This window comes from Mastomys coucha, unplaced genomic scaffold (assembly GCF_008632895.1).
Source record: "Mastomys coucha isolate ucsf_1 unplaced genomic scaffold, UCSF_Mcou_1 pScaffold16, whole genome shotgun sequence".
Classification (NCBI taxonomy): domain Eukaryota; kingdom Metazoa; phylum Chordata; class Mammalia; order Rodentia; family Muridae; genus Mastomys; species Mastomys coucha.
In genome coordinates this window covers 98,733,118-98,749,840 of record NW_022196898.1, presented here as the reverse complement: position 1 = coordinate 98,749,840, position 16,723 = coordinate 98,733,118, and the positions used below count along the sequence as shown (strand labels likewise).

At 36.9% G+C, this 16,723-nt stretch overlaps 1 long non-coding RNA gene across 1 annotated transcript in view; it reads right to left on the bottom strand.

Annotated features, from left to right (window-relative positions):
- Positions 1–11,855: 11,855 nt before the first annotated feature.
- The window catches only part of LOC116094400, a 14,597-nt gene continuing 9,729 nt past the window's right edge, over positions 11,856–16,723 (bottom strand). The window contains exons 2-3 of the long non-coding RNA XR_004120086.1: positions 14,200–14,255; positions 11,856–12,297 (exon numbers count right to left, since the gene is read on the bottom strand). This is a non-coding gene — a long non-coding RNA (uncharacterized LOC116094400). The remainder of the gene's footprint in view (positions 12,298–14,199; positions 14,256–16,723) is intronic.

The following is a 16,723-nucleotide window of genomic DNA, read 5'->3' as shown; positions in this document are numbered from 1 at the left end:
TTCCCTTTGGTGCTCTCTCAGCAGAATGAGCCAACCCCTCAATTACCTCGAAGTTGGAAACAGACATCCCTGTTTGTGTCTATTTTCTGCTTCTTTGTCTTTCTCAAGTGGAAAAACTGCAGTAACAACAAAAGCCTGTCATTCCCATTGGAGGGCACCAGGAAGCCCGCTAGCCTCCCCGACTAAACAGGCCGACTTCCTCAGCAAGAGATCCGATACTTTCTCCATAATTTATGTTTACATGAACATAATGTCCCTTCCTTTCTTTTGAACAAATGATTTGATCTCCTGGAAATAAAAGGCAATAATTATCAGCACAGAACAACATCGTTCTTCCATGTCTTTAAGCTTCCAGGAAAGAAAGAAAACAGAAATTTCGAGGGAAGTACAGAAAAGCTATGCCAGGTAATGTACCTGCAGAGAAATCTGTGTCATGTCCTCTAGAAATAAATTTGCATTTAGAAATAAGTAAGCAAAATGAAGAACATGGTGTAGGAATGATACTGAAAACATCCAAGTGTCATTTGGAACGCATAGGAAACTAGTTGATATATGAAACAGGGATGGGAGGTGTCTCGGAGAGTAAGAGGACTTGATGTCCGAGCCGGAGGGCCTGAGTTCAAAACCATGACACCCATTTGAACAGTCAGGAGTGATGCTGCATGCCTGTAATTTCAACAAGAGTATCCCTGGAACTTGGTCTAGATTGAGTAAGAGACGCTGACTTGAGGAAATAAAAAGACAGGAACAGAATAGGACGCTCGAAGATCTCTGCTGGCTTCAGTGTGTGCTTGTGTGTGTGTGTCTGGGTGTGCGTGCGTGTGTGCATATGTGTGTATGCGCATGCTTATAAGATCCTTGAATTAATTTGTTCATAGTAAACAGCATTGTTGCCATTTCACTCTAGTTTGATTAAATTAACTGATAATCCCTTAAGGCTTTTATTTTCTTGGGACTGGAGAAATCGCACAGTGCCTAAGAACATGTCCTGTTAGAAGTATAAAGAATAGAGTTCAGATTCCTAGAACCTTTGCTAAAAGCTGGCAATCAGTCTAGCAGTTTGATGTGTACATGCAACATGCAAGTACCAAGCACACACAATAAACAGAATAAAAATAATCATTCTTTCCGTTTATGTTATAATATTTACAATAAACATTTTTATAATTTAGTTTATGTATTGTCAATCTTCCTCTTATAGTTTATAGAGATTTGCAAATTAACTAAACATTGTTAGGATCAGCATCATGTATTTGATTTCTCTAAAGAATATGATTATGGTTTAAGTTATTGAAAATCTCTGTTAAACCTAATTTTATACTTATCAAGGAATATTTAATATAGAAAAATTAAGTTAGATCTCTCATGGTAAGATGTTGCATCATGGTGAATATATGCTGATCTCAAATGCTTGTTATAAGATAGTAGAATTCCTGAATATCTACGGTCAGGAATCCTGGAGATGAGACACAAGGATCCACACATAAAGTTGTCCCTGTGTTCATTGTGCATATTTGTGGGGTATAGTGGGCAGTTTAGTGCATATATACAATATGTGACAATGAGATTCTGACAGCCTGCATGGGCATCATCTCCTGTGCCTACCACTGCTTTCTGGTAGAATGTCCCCATTTCTCAGGGTCATTCCTTGAGGCAATATTTCTCCCCTATCGGTACTCACCGCCTTTGTCAAAACCAGGCTGTTCATAAATATCTTGATTTATTTTGGGCTTTATTTGGTTTTGTTGAACCGTGTATCTTTATGTCGGCACTATATTGTTGTGTGTTGTATATTGTAGCCTTTGTGATATGTTTTAAAGTAATATTTTGCCATGGTCTAGATTTGTTTTTTGTGAGCAGTATCATTCTGAATACTTAGGGATGTTTTAGGATTCCATCCAAATGGAGCAGAAATGTCAATTGGGAGTGGCATTCTTACTTCTGTGAAGAATGTCATTAGTATCTTAAAGCAACCACACAAATATGAAGATTATTTATGTAATATGGAAAATTTTACCTCATTAATTCTTCTAAGCCATGGATAGGAGGATCTTTCCCCCTCTCTCTTCCTCTCTCTCTCTCTTCCTCTCTCTCTCTCTCTTTCTCTCTCCCTTCTCTCATATCTTCTCCAATTTCTTTGCCCTGTCTTTGAAATTTCCATTGTAGGCATCACTCATTTTGATGTATAAATGTATTACCAATTATTTTACTGTATTTGTGCCATCAGTCTACTTTCAATAAGGGTTCAAAGAGAAAAGTTATTAGGATGGGGGAAGTGGATCTGTTCAGTGATAGTTCTTTGCAGGTGAGCTCGATCTTCTTTCTCATCAGTTCAGTCCCATACCAAACACCAAATACAATTCAGCAGCTGTAGAACAGTCCTCTAGAGAGTCAGACACCAGGCACAACCCGGCAGCTACAGTCCAGTCCTTTCAGCAGGCAGACGCCAGGCACGAACCAACCTGCAGTTGTAGTTCAATCCTGAAGAAACCGGTCAACTGGCCAAGTCTCACCAGCAGTTTTTGGGCCCATTTTCTCAAGGGCAGTGTTATTACAACCAACAAGTATTGTTAGCAAAGAATAGCAAGGCAGAGCAAACCAAACCAAGGCCCAGTGCTTACCTCCCACTGTCTGTGGAGTTGTATCTATACTCCTTCATCAAACAACCTTTCACGTTGTCTGCTATATCCAAACATTCTTTCACCTGTGTCTGCTTTAGGAAAACAACCTTTCACATGTTTTCTTTAGTAAGACATCCTTCCACCTGTGTGCTCCAGCAAAACATCATTTTATATAACTAATTTCCTAAGGAACCAGAAGCTGGGCAGTGATGGCGCACGCCTTTACTCCCAGCACTTGGGAGCTAGAGGCAGGCAGATTTCTGAGTTCATAAGCCAGCCTGGTCTACAGAGTGAGTTCAGAATAGCCAGGGCTACACAGAGAAACCATCTTGAAAAACGAAAAAAAAAAAAAAAGAAAACCAGAAGTTTCCTCTTCAACCGTGTGTATTGATTTCATCCTCTGCAGTGTGTTGCTGGCCTATAAAATAGGAAGTTCCTTTTTGTGAGATGTTCTGTATATAACATGCTTCCTGAATTAATTTTGCTGTTCCACATTTTTGTATAGCCTCTATTTTTTCTATAATGTCATATTGTCTTCAAACAAATGTAATTTTACTCTTAAATTTATATTTGTATGACCTTTTATCTGTTGCTCTACATGAGATAACCTACTGCATTTAATGTAAGTGATAAAGTGGGATTATTTTTAAGTCTTGTGTTGGATCTTTGAAAAAATTTTAGATTTTCCGCAATCTGATGTAGACTATGGACTTAGTATGTGTATTCTTCAATAGCAGAGATACATTCCTCCTCTATTTAGTTTTCCAGAGTTTTAATCTGGAAGAGATGTTGAATTTTATTGAATTCTGTTTGAAACCATATGAGGCAATCACAGTGTTTCAATCATCCACTTTATTGATAAAATTTATTATGCTTACTGATCAGTATAGTTTGAGACATTCTTGCACACCTAGTATTAACCTTAGTGTTTCATGGATTATATAGTCAATCATTTTAACATATTGTTGGTTTGATGTTACTAGTAGTTTAAAATATAAATTGAATATAATTGCCTACAGATCTTTGTTTGTTGTGCTAATTTTCTTTTTTTCAAGTAATTTTTAATATTACCTTCTGAATAATTTACTGACCCATTTATTATTCAAGGGAGTTTTGATTAATTTCTATATATTTGTTAAGTTTTAAAAGTCCTTCTTCTTACTGCTTTTTATCTCATCATAGATAGAAGACATATACATTATTATTTCAGATTTCAGTGCATTTAGAATTTGTTTTATGGCCTAAGATACTTCTAGATAATAAGAATATGGTGCATTGCTCAAGTGTTAGAAGAAATGGCTAGAAGTAACCTGTGAAGTCCATGGTTGACTCTCTTTGCATTCATGAGTATCAGTCTGTGGTAGGTTGGTTCCTTTGAGTGCATTCATGCGCAGGTTCTCATTCTTTTACTAGTATCGTAGGCATGTCTTAATCATTACCAATAGAGCCAGTGTCTTAATCATTACTACTAATAAATAGCAACCGTTACTAATAAGCTGCCTTGACTTGTTTTTGGCAGGCTTTGTCTTTCATTTCTAGAGGACACATTTTCCCAGTATAACATGACTGGGAGGTATTTATCTTCCTTTGTGGTATTGAATACACGATCTGGTTCTCTACCACAATATTTCACTGAGAAGCATGCTGTTGATGTGATGAGGATTCCTTAAATGACTAGAGAGTTTTCTTTGCTGTTGTTAGGTTCGCTTATTCTCATACTTTAAAAGCAGACACCCATCCTTAAGACGTCAATGCCTTTCCAAGCTAAAGTTTCTTGAGTCTGCCTGGACTCATGGCTACTGCCTGGGACTGGAAGGGGCATTATCTCAGAGACAGAGTGCCTATGCAGTGCACTCTCACTTGTCCTTTTGTATAATCTACCATCTAAGATACCTTACAGGGACTTACAGATAGAGGGAGCTGTGCTGTGCTTGGGGAGAACAATCTGTTGTCCTGACCCCTGCAAGCTTTTAATATCTGAACAAGAAACAAGCACCAGTTTTCACTGTGTGCTGTAAATTAAGTTTGTGTTAGTCATTTTGGAGCACCAAGAGCAACAATGAATACAAAATCCAACAGTCTAGGGGTCTTCAGCTTCAAGGTAATGTAGCTACATGATTGAGGGCAATAAGACTCACTGATGCTAAGGCTACCTCCAGAATTACGACAAATAAGAACGGCTGAATTAAACCATAATGGAAGAGAGTTGTGTGTCATAGAACAAGACATCATCTAGGAAGCTTTCAATACCCACACTAAGGTCAATAACTTTAGAAGATTGGACTTGAATTAAAACATGAAGCAGTAGCTTACCACTAAACCCCTAGATTCTGTTTCATTAATAAAGGTTATTGTGTTATGAATGCGAAATGATAAAGAATGCAAACTTGTCTTCTTTAGTCTTAAGGTTTTCTTTTAAATAAACAGACTGTCCCCTGAGAACAAGAACTGGCCCAAGTTAACATCCCATTGTGTTTAATGATGATTCAGAGAATTATTATATTAAATATGCAGATGGCCTAACTTTTGATTCCATAGATGTTTTTCTTAGATATTATTCCAGTTTAGATCCGAAACCCATAGACTGTCTCAAAAAATCCCCAGGGCCAAACAAAGGAACTCTCATTTCAAATTGATTGAATCGAAGTTTTAGTGAATTCAGAATTCAAACATAGTCTAATCATAAATTTTTAAAAAATATTTAATAGAGGTGAACAAAGGGAGGGTCTCTAAATTTTGACTATGTAAAATGGCCTAAAGAAAAATCTCAGTATGTGATCATGAACAGTTCTATGTTAGAGTTGAGATAGATTGCAACAAATTAACATAAATAGGCATTATTTGTGCTATAAGATATATATGTTTGTGAACGATTTTCAACATTGTTATGTAAATGACTTAGCAAGTCAAGGTGCTTGCTGTTGAGTTTGATGACCTGTAGAGATCCAGTCATCTCCTGTTGTGGCATGTACATCTACATACACACAATAAAAATTTGGTGAAATAAAATTAAAAATTACTTTTTAATAAAATTCTTTGTTTAAAAAATCACATAGATTTTATTGACTGAAAATTTCGTGGAACACGTCTTGGATCATATTCACTCCTGACTCCCATTCCAGATATAACCCTCCTCTACCCCCAACATGATTTCCTCAGTTTTTGGAAAGTATCTCATAGTACATGATCTGATCCCTTGGCTCTTCCCTGTTCTACTCTTGTTTATCCTTTCTTTTACCATGTTTCCCAAGCCTTAAGCGTAGAGGATATGTTGTAAATGTAGCAATTAGGGGAAGCACCCATGGTTTGTTCATCTCTGTAGTTTGAACAGTTGTAGCTTTTTCTAATGAATGCCATATGCTGCAAAAAATGAGCTTCCTGGGTAAGGAATGATAGCTCAGTCCTCTGTGGATGTAGGGATAAGTATTTAGAATGCAGTGAAGAGGTTTTTAACAGGTTAGGAAAATGACAGTAGTAGGCTATCTGCTAGATTCAATGGCCTCACCAGCTACTGGTAGTTGGCTAAATTTAAATGGCCAGGCATGAATTCTTCCTACAGACCAGGAATTCAGTTCAGTTAAGTGGCAGTTGGTTATGCCCAGGATAGAAGTATATTCTTGTACCATTAAGGATGTCTTGCCATGATAGGCACTGTGTTTTATAGGCATCACAGCCGAGTAAGACTATTAATTGCCCTCTCGGTTAATAGTTTGCATGACTACTGTATGAGAACTGTCCCCAGTAAGGGGCCTTCCAGGTCAAATTCAGATCAATTTCTTCATATTCTATGCCCAGAATGTGTGGTGTTGTCAGTAATAGGGCCTTACCTTTTGTTCTGGAAGGTGCCAAGGACAATGGAAGTAGACTATATTTTTTTTTTCAGAGATTTCTTGGGCTGATCAACAACTTGAAATGAGGTTTCATGTGTCTGGCCCTGGGGATTTTCTGAGACAGTCTATGGGTTTTGGATGTCATCTCAACTGGAATAACATCTAAGAAAAAATTTTAATATAAGTAATTTACTTTCCTTGGTTCTTACAGATCCATATAACCTAGACATAATGACCTGAAGTTATGGAATGGAAGTGAGATCTGTGCTACCACTCAAAATAAGGGCAGTTAAATGAGGTCAGCATCTGGTTTATGGAAAATAATTACCACTCTCAGTCTTTTCAAATAATATTGCCTTGAGACAAGAAAATTAATCTATATGATTCTGTGACATGGGTATGTCTAGACACTTAGACTGTCACATGAGGAAATTAACCTCTTCTTAAAAGCCAATGAATGAATTGCTAGTAATTTCAACAAAGATTATTAGTTAGGTATGAAGACTCAGTTAGCATTTTAGGAGCACATGTATCACTGTTATTTGAACTCCTTGCCTTTTACTGGGCTTATGGAAATGGCCTCCTTCAATTTTCTTTGTAAGAGTAGCATTCTCACACCCTTACAATATTCACAGATAATCACGAAGAGATATTCTGAACAGTAAAATAAAGATGTAAATTAAATTCAGTTACTATTCTTCAGGATTATCCATTTAGGAATTTGTTGAACTCTGAAGATCCTAGTAGAGCTGCTTCTTAGTATGATGTGCTAACAAATTCCATATAAAAAACATCTCTTTGTTCTAGCTGACATTTGCAATAATGGTTTCAGGCCAATGGTAAGAAGTAAATGGATGCAGCATCTATTTTGATCCTTCTAAACTGTGAGCAATTAATGCAAGCTATTTTCGGAAGTGATTGTTTATTGAAAGCAGTGAGATGTTCATCATTTTTAACGTTGTTAGTGTTCCTGGTGGCGGAGGCCCATTTGTGTCTGTGTGAACCTTGCTGGTTCCACATGAAGTATGGAATGTGTCAACATGAATAGCATTGCATCTGGTGTTTGTTAGCTGAATCCACGAGACAAATCCTGAAGCGTGAATAAAATACACGCTGTTGTGAGAACCTTTCACTGCTTCGGTGCCTCCAAACAGCAGGACATAAAATTTGAAAAGAAATTCTTACATATAGTCAATATATTAAAAGGTATAGAGTGGCTTAAAATGATAACCCAGTGTCCAAGAAGAGAAAAATGCTTTAATAAATTGTGTCACACCTGCACTAAGTAATGTAATATAATCACAAAAGATATTGCATTGAAGCATGTGTTCCACAATAGTAAAATTTAAGAATACATAATATTGAGCATAAAAAGTCACTACAAACTTAAGAAGAATGTTACCAGCATGGAAATATTTTTAAATGGAAAGGAATATTAAATTTTGTTCATGGACAAATGTCTATACAATAGAATATGTTTAGATGGAAGGGGTACTCAATAAATGTAAAAACCATGTTGCCTGTCAGGGACAGAAAACAACTGGGTTTTAAGTCACACAGCCGGGGCCTTAAGCACACTACAATGTGTATTTCTTAGTCAGAAAACAAAAGTTCTTACTCTTTGGGTTGCCATACCCAAGTTCATGTTTATCAAAAACAATCCTTCATGGCTATAAAAAATGTAAACCTACATGGAATCTCATCCAGGAAGTTATTTCTTCTGGACTCCCACAGGAAATTTCAAGATTTGGGATGGATTCCTTTGGGTCCCAGAATGAACTCTGTGTTTAGCTGATGTGGGGTGCACTCAGGTTTGAGATAGTAGGAATGAGCTTTGTGTTTAGCTGATGTGAGGTACACTCAGGTTTGAGATGAGATAATAGGAATGAGCTTCGTGTTTAGCTGATGCGGGGTACACTCAGGTTTGAGATAGTAAGGATTCAATTTCTTTCAGACATATCTCATGTCACTGTGAAAGATATAAGAGTGGCAGCAAAAGGTCCAGCAAAAGATCATCAAATTGGATTCACAATTTTATTGGTCCAAACAGGTGATCCAGGGTGAAAGGAAGAAACGCTGGCACAGATGTAGGAGTAGGGTGTGGCAAAAGTCTTTTATTTTGCAATATATTTTTCTTTATATACAATATACTAATTCCTAATCTTATTGCATAGAAATTCTAATTCCAGAGTCTTGCAATCTATATCCAATTGAATGTACCCACTCTTGAGCTAAAGACCCAGAACCCCAAAATGATATACCCTCTTAGTATTAGGCAACCCAACCAACAGAGCCAAATCTGGTAGGATTGTAAGGAAAACAGCCTTTGGGATTCCAAAGCAGTTCCTTGAAGCAGATCCTGGCTTTGGTAGCTCAGAAACCTAAAGGACATTGTAGCTGGGCCCTCATACCCATCTGTGACTCTTCAAGTTTGTAATAGATCACTGCCTCAGCCATCAGTAAGTTCCTTTGACTCACATGGTCACATTTTTATACCCTCTTCTGTAGCCTATATAATAATGGAGTGCAGTGGATGGATTGTTAATATGAATAGTTAGTACTGGGTTGAAATCAGAGTATCCACGAAGGCTATTGTGATGGCTGGACTTGAATTATTACAGTTATTAATTATAATGATTATAATGTTTAAGGATATCATGAATTTATGAGGAAAGGGCACAGAAAGAGTTAGGGAAGCTGCAAGCATGAATAGATACAGCTTTCATGTGTAGAGATTGGAAAAAAATGCTATTTTGTTTTGAGTTAGCCTACTTGGAGAAGACACATTTAGCTACTTCAACTATGTTAAATGGCTTTAAATAGAAAATTAATGCATATAGGAAATATTTACAAATTAAAGTAATAATTACTGGAGCTGCCTCAGACATAACTTGTAGCCAGCTCTATATATGAGCATTTCACATAGGCTGTGATGTTGATTGGAGAGCCCTTAACCACAGCATCCCAGGGAAGCTAACAAAGTGATTCGTCCACATCAAATATAGAGCCCATCGATACTATGCTTAGAGAGACTGATATGAACCCGGGGGAAGTAGCTGCCCTTTAGTTCAGTCTACTTGTAAAATCAGAGCTACTTGACTTGAAAATCCTCTGTCTAGATATCCTGGCTGCCACTTGTTCTGAAATTCTGAGTATCAACACGTTCTTTCTAATCTATTTCTATTCAGATCTAAAAGAAATACAGTGTCATGAAATTAGCTTATAAATATTTCTACAGACTAAATATATCTCATTTCATAGTAATGTGCTGTTTTCATTATGAAAATATTAAATTTGACAGAAAACAAATTATCCATTGACATTTGTTGTTTAATATGAAAACATACCCTGGTGACAGAATTACTTGAGGGAAGTTCACATAGTAATGGGTTTTGGCATTGGGAAGTTGTAATTATTAGTAAATCACGTTTCTTCTGTGGTTGTAACTATCTCTCTAGGACCCTTATCACTGTTCATAATTTTAGAACATTATCTAAGGTGACAGAATATCAGTTTTGTATACATGACTCTAAATTTGCAATTCTTTAGTAAAAAAGTATCTCTTGGTGTTCATTATACAAGGCAATTTTCCTATGCTTGATTTCCTGTGTGTTTTGAAGATAGACTGTAAAGGGGGGAGATAGGATGAGCATAGGATGGGTAACATATTAATTAAAAACATTGATTATTATACAAATCTAAAGGAATTGAGTGAATTATAGACATTAACCCTTTGTTTTGGAGGCTCCATATTCTGTACTATGGTGTCTGAATTTAGTTAATAATGACTTCATCAAGAAGTTACCATATTTCCTTTTTTTATGTGCCATCATGAGAACTCTCCTTATGTTAAGCAAAATTGGTCAAACTATGGGAAATTTCATAATTATCCTCAATTAAAATAAAAACAAAACATAGCATATAATTTGCTTAAACAAATTTAGTTTGAATATACATTCCAGAAAATAGTATTGTGTAAAAGGAGATAAAAGTGAATTTGTTAATTGCAGGATCTCTTCTGAACCTTGATAATATTTCTAGCAGTTTAACACATGTGCACAGCAAGCCAAAGAGCAAATTCCAAGACTCAGATTCTTTCAGGAGAGCTCAGCTTCTTCGTTAGACTGATAGGCCCCCAAACTATAGAGTGAGACTGCCTAGACATGGGTGGACATATTTCACTCATTTTTTCAGATAAATAGCTGAGATCTAACATGGTAAATCTATTTTAAAAACATAAAAATGATAAATGTATGAGAAATCCAGGAAAAGAATCTGAATTTTAAATTTCTAATACAGAATTATGTAAGTATATCCCAAGGGCGGAAACACTGGATAAAATCCTACTTTGCCACGGAAACATAGAAAAGTCATTCCATCTACAGATAGAAAAGACTCCTCTGCTGCTCTGAGTTCTCCTGGGTTCCCTGGACAACTTCATGCCTAGGTTGTGTTATACACCATCACTTTCCTGATAAAAGTCCCATTCCTCAGCCCAGTTGCAGTTGTTTCCAGCAATGTGAAGAATCTGTCCCTCAATTGCACAGAGCAGAGTCAAATACTGTAGAATGCTGCTTGCTGTACTGTCATCTGCATGTCTACGTTCAGGTCATTGATATCTTATAAGCATCTGAACCTATCTATGAAAATGATATTTTTATGATTATATGTAATCCCAAAGGACAGAGTATTGAATTTGATACTTTTAGCAAGTTGATATGGGAATAAGGAAGAAAAGAAGGAAGGATCTAGGCAGTAATATACGATCCTGTCAATTAACCAATCATGTGTCTTTAGATTTCTTTTACATCTAGGTTTCTGGGCAAACTTTTTCTTAGCTTCTTAAAAGTCTAGACTGCTATACCTCTAGTGGTATTGTGTTAGAATGCTACTCCATATTGCTCCTTAGAAAGACGTTGTAGTCTGTTGATGCTGAAGCATTATTATTAAAATACAAACCACTATCATGCCACAGACTCCAAAGTAAACTTGTTTTATCACTAAGCTTTCCTTACTAAAAATAATGAGCAATTAGAGTTCGGTGCGAATATACAATCAGGCTTCAAACCTGTGCTGTATTCTAACCATATTTGTGAAAAAAGAAAACCAACTTTACACCAAAATATGAAGTAGAGTATACATGAGTTCATTCCTTAATATAATTAATTTAAATGGTGGATTAGAATTATTATCGATCGAAACATTGTCATATGTGTGGTAGTTGTACCACTGGGCACATTAGCGGACATCAGAGTTCTTATGGAACTCCTGATCTATCACCATTTTTTGAGAGGAAAATGAGAGCTGTGTAATGAGAATCCATCTGACAGACTGGGACTATACCAGAGTGCATGCCACTGAACCAGGAGTAAGCTTAGATAATTGGAAATATTTTGCGATCAGCTTTAATTGGTAGCTGCATGGATAAAGATCCTTATGTGACTAGGTAAGGACTGCAGAGTTCTACTTTTCCTGACTCTAATACAGCAGAAGTAGTAAAGACAAAAAAATCCCCAAAGCATTGTAGAAATTTAGCACAAAGGGAGAAAGAGCTACATGTCTGTGTAAGGGAACACTTGAGTACAGTACACTGTGCTGAAAACAGTGCATGGCTTTACAGTGGAGGAATTTGTTGGACTTGGGAAATGTTATGTACTTATGAGTTTGTACAGCATGAAGACTTAGTACAGCTCCAGAATCAATTACTACATTGACTAGGAGGACCACATTGTAACCTGCATCATTCTCAGGAGCTCTCATGTTATCTTCATCATGTAGTCCACACTTCAAGCTCATCCACACAAAGATGGTCTACTTGAGTTTTTAATCATCAACAGAACAGATACCTAGAAAATTATAGCAAAAAGCTGTAGTTTTTCATAGATTTCTACAGTGCACTCAGGATAACTGAAATATCAAGAATGTGTCTGCAGAGAATGAGCAGCCATCTCACATTTTCATATCTCTATTTGCCAGGTAGAGAAAACAGAAATTCACCCAACGGTGACATACATTACTAAGACTCATATGAAAAACAAAACAACATAACAACAACAGCAACTACAAAAACAGTTTTTAACCCAAACTCAAGAAGTACACTTAGGACCCAAACCCAAGTAAATTATCAATGTATTCATCAAATATTAATTATGGATTTATCATATACCAGCTACTCAGGGGTAAGTAGTTTTCAGCAGAGTCCAGCGGCATCAGAAGCCATAGAGCTGGGATTCCCGATGACTGAGCCTGACATGGGTACTTAACACTAAATTTAAGACCTCTGTAAGAACAGTGCCAGCTCTTAGCCATTGTGTTGTCTCTCTAGCCCAGTTATACATATATGAAGATGGTGAATGAAATAGTGGTGGTGCATGCCTTTAATCCCAGCACTTAGGAGGCAGAGGCAGGTGGATTTCTGAGTTCCAGGCTAGCCTGGCTTACAGAGTGAGTTCCAGAACAGCCAGGGCTACACAGAGAAACCCTGTCTCAAAAAAACCAAACAAATAAAAAAGAATTTGTTTCTGCAACCCAACAAAGAATGTAATTATTCTTAAAATATATAGCACACCCATTTTTATTTTATGACCAAGATTTACAATGGGTAATTCTTAACACAATTTTATCTCCAACTCTTTCTAGCTCAAACTGGATAAAATATTTCATGTGCCTTTTATTTAAAACAAGCCTAAAAAGATTTGTCTCTGAGAAACTGTAAAAGGTATGAGTCAGTAGAAATTGTAGTGAACTCCCTGGATGTTTTCATCTTTATTGTTCGAACAATGGAATCTTGAATCAGGAGAATGGGCATCTCTCACGTCCTCTCAGTGTAGATATAAGAACAACAGAGTTGGATTGAATTCTACATTCCTATCCTCTCAGTGCTAAATGTTTAAGAGATCCCCTGGAACATTCCTCTGATAAAAGACTCAATTCAGAGGATGCCAACTATTCAAAGACAAACATTTGACCATGAGGGCCAACTTATCTTTGGAATCTGGTTTCTTCCTTAGCAAAGCTCTGGCCCGAGCCTATGGGAGTTTAGTGTTCATAGTTTTCTTCTTTTGAAAAATTGTCTTTCTTCCTCGCCAATCAATTTTCTGCTTGATGAATAAATGCACAGTGTATAAACCCAGCTTAAACACTGCTATAATTGAAGATAGAGAATGAGCTTATTAGGAAGGGACTACAGTCTGCCCAAGCTACATGAAGGTGTGTACCTGTTTTCAGGGTCTGGCCCATGACCTCATACTGTGACAACGGGCATGAAAGGATAAAGAACACCAAAAGAACAGCAGCCCACACCGTCCTTCCTCTTTCTCACTTCTGTTGGGTTTTATTTTCAGTCTTAACATATATGGAAACTGTCTTTTTTTGTTGAACGTGACTCAGTGTATAGGCAAACATTATAATTATTTCATTAACAGACGTGTCCATGCTTATTGGCATATTTCATTATAAAATTTCTAAGAACAACTGAAGCAATTAGTTATGCCAAAAAGGCCAGTACATTATTTTACATAATCTTTAAATTTGTCCTAAGATAGCTTTTGTTGTGTGGTTTATTTCTGTGGACACGAATGCAGGTTAGGCGGGATTTGTTCTGAGCTATGGTGTTTGTTGTTTCTTTCTAGCACGGAACACTGACTTATGAAGAGACTGGGGAGATTTCTGTCAGGAGGCTTGTCAGGAAGGGAATGCCCACACTCCTAGGTGTCCTTGGCACCTCCAGATCTGACATGTTAACTTACTCAATGAGGATTTCACAGCAGATGCCTCCTGAAATTCCATACGACAGTTATTAAACCTGTAACCAGAAAAAAAATAACTTAGAAAATTAAAGATAACTTTGGATGTTCTGTAGAGGTAGGTATGAGATTATTAACCTTGCTTAAACATACTGAACACTCTCATTATTTTGGAACGTTGTCTTTCTCCATTGTACTACATGGCATATATATCTATATATTGTTATCTCTCTATGCACAAACATATATTTCTCCTGTCTGGAGTTTTTAAATAATTCATGGTATTTCTCATTACAAAACCAAAAAGTCAATTTAAAAAGTTAGTAAAATATTTATGGAAGCAGGGGACTATAAAAACCTGAGGTTTTTAAGGAGAAAAGGTAGCAACATCCCTTATATGCCTTTTTTCCCAATAGGAAAAAAAAACAATTTAAAAATTTACATTTTTCAAGGAGGGATGATTCCCACAAACAAAACTTGAGCATGCAACACTGCACACCTGGGTAGGTGCCTGCCACTCAAATCACTGTCATGCCGCAAGCTATCCTGATACAATCAGAAGGGAAAATAGAGTTAGACTGATGGGTTTACAGAATGCTGTCCGCATGAGTGGCAGATATTTGCGCCATAATCATGTTATGAGCACTCAATTTTTATTATGGAACAATTGCTTCTAATAACTTTCGTGTTCATGATCAATGTGTCACAAATTCACCTGAATTTCAAAACAATCCAAGAAATCTAAAGGAGTGTTCTTCTGTTGTTTTTCTCTTGATGCATTCAATAACAATAAAGCAACTGATTTGAGCATGTACAGAATTGTGGATTATGACAATCTGTGGGATCTCAAATATGTGTCCTGAGTCTGCCTGGTTCTCGACAGACCTGACATCATAGCCTGGGTGATTATCCATCATCAGCTGCTGTTAGTGGGTAGTGTGATTAATAACTGCAGTCCAGGCATGATGGGAGCACTGTGATCTTTATTGACTCGGTGAACTGAGGGCTCTTTCTTCTCGTATGGTTGGCACTCAATTTGTGCTGCTTTCAGTTCTTGATACAGCCCATTACTATTTCGATTGTGAGAGCATTCCCTTTCTATGAACTCAATAGCAAAGATCTGCTGAAGCAAGAACAATTTTTGTTCATTTCACAGAAATACTTGCAGTCCGCAACTGTGGACTTCTGTTTCATTCACCCACATCTTTGTAGAAACTGTTGATCTTGAGTTGGTGGTTAGTTCATTTACATAAAATAGTTTCACCTTCTTCTTTGGACTGTACCACTTATGATAAGGATTTTAGTCTTCTCAACTCTTTAATATTACTTTTTATTGTATCAAAAATCCTTTTATTCTCAGTATGTAGTTATGTACTATTTTCAAATGTTTGCTATATATGTACACAATATAGACATATGTTGAATTGATTACTGCTAAAGATAGATTCATATAAATTAAATGTCTTTCTATATTTAACCTGAACTGCGACCCATGAGAAGAGACATATTTGTATTTCATAAGCCTAGTGAATAAAATATTTCAAAAGAGGAAACACTGGTGAGCCGCATGTAAGGCTGTGTTGAAAGGACCATGAGATGACTAATTATCCATTCGTTTCATTCATTTCTTAGCTGTGACATTTCCCTGCTAACAGCAGTTTCATGATGTTAGCTAGTTGAAAGTAGTAAGCAAATATAATGGACAAATCCCCAAAGCTGTCTTTAAGGAAGAGCAGAGGATGTGGCAGTAGAGAAAGAGAGTTGTGTAAAGCTTATTGGGAGAGGCGAGGGCAGTTAGGAAGTGACATGATAGCAGAGTGATGGCCTGCCATGTGTAAACCTCAGGTTTACTCCCTGGCACTGGAACAGATACTGTTTTTAGATTGAAATGAAGAAGGCTTTTTTGATAGAACAAATTATCTAATACATAGTGAGGATGATAGGGAGAGAGAAGAGGATTGCATTATAGAAATAAAATCCTTGAAAACATGAGAAAAGAATCGGGATCATAATTTTATAAATCACTCACAGTGTATTTCTGTTTTTGCTCTGTGTTGCCTCTTTAGCCTCTCGGTGAGCTCAGGAAGTTTGCTATATTTTAATATTTTGTTGCCTCATATAGAATAGAACAACGTATGCAGCAAATATGTGGGAAGTGAGTGGACAAATGCGTGGAAAATGCACAAATAAGTTGAATATGAGTGTCTTAAATGGGAGTGAGGACTGTTACTTCACACGACATGGGAAAAGTGAGGAGCATGTGAAAAAGTTCTAGGAAAATGCATTGTGCTCCTATCAGATTACTTCCTTTGTATCAGTGGAAAAAAAATACATAATGTAGGGAGCCGGCATTCGCCATGGCAAGATGGCACCTACTTCCGCTGTCGAGTAAACAACTGTTTGCGCATGTGCGTGCGTAGAGAACTGTTTGCGCATGTGCATAGAGTGAAAATACACCGTGTCACGGCCCATTCTGGGGCGTCACGTAGGGTAATGAGTGAACAGCCAATCATGGGCAGACACGCCG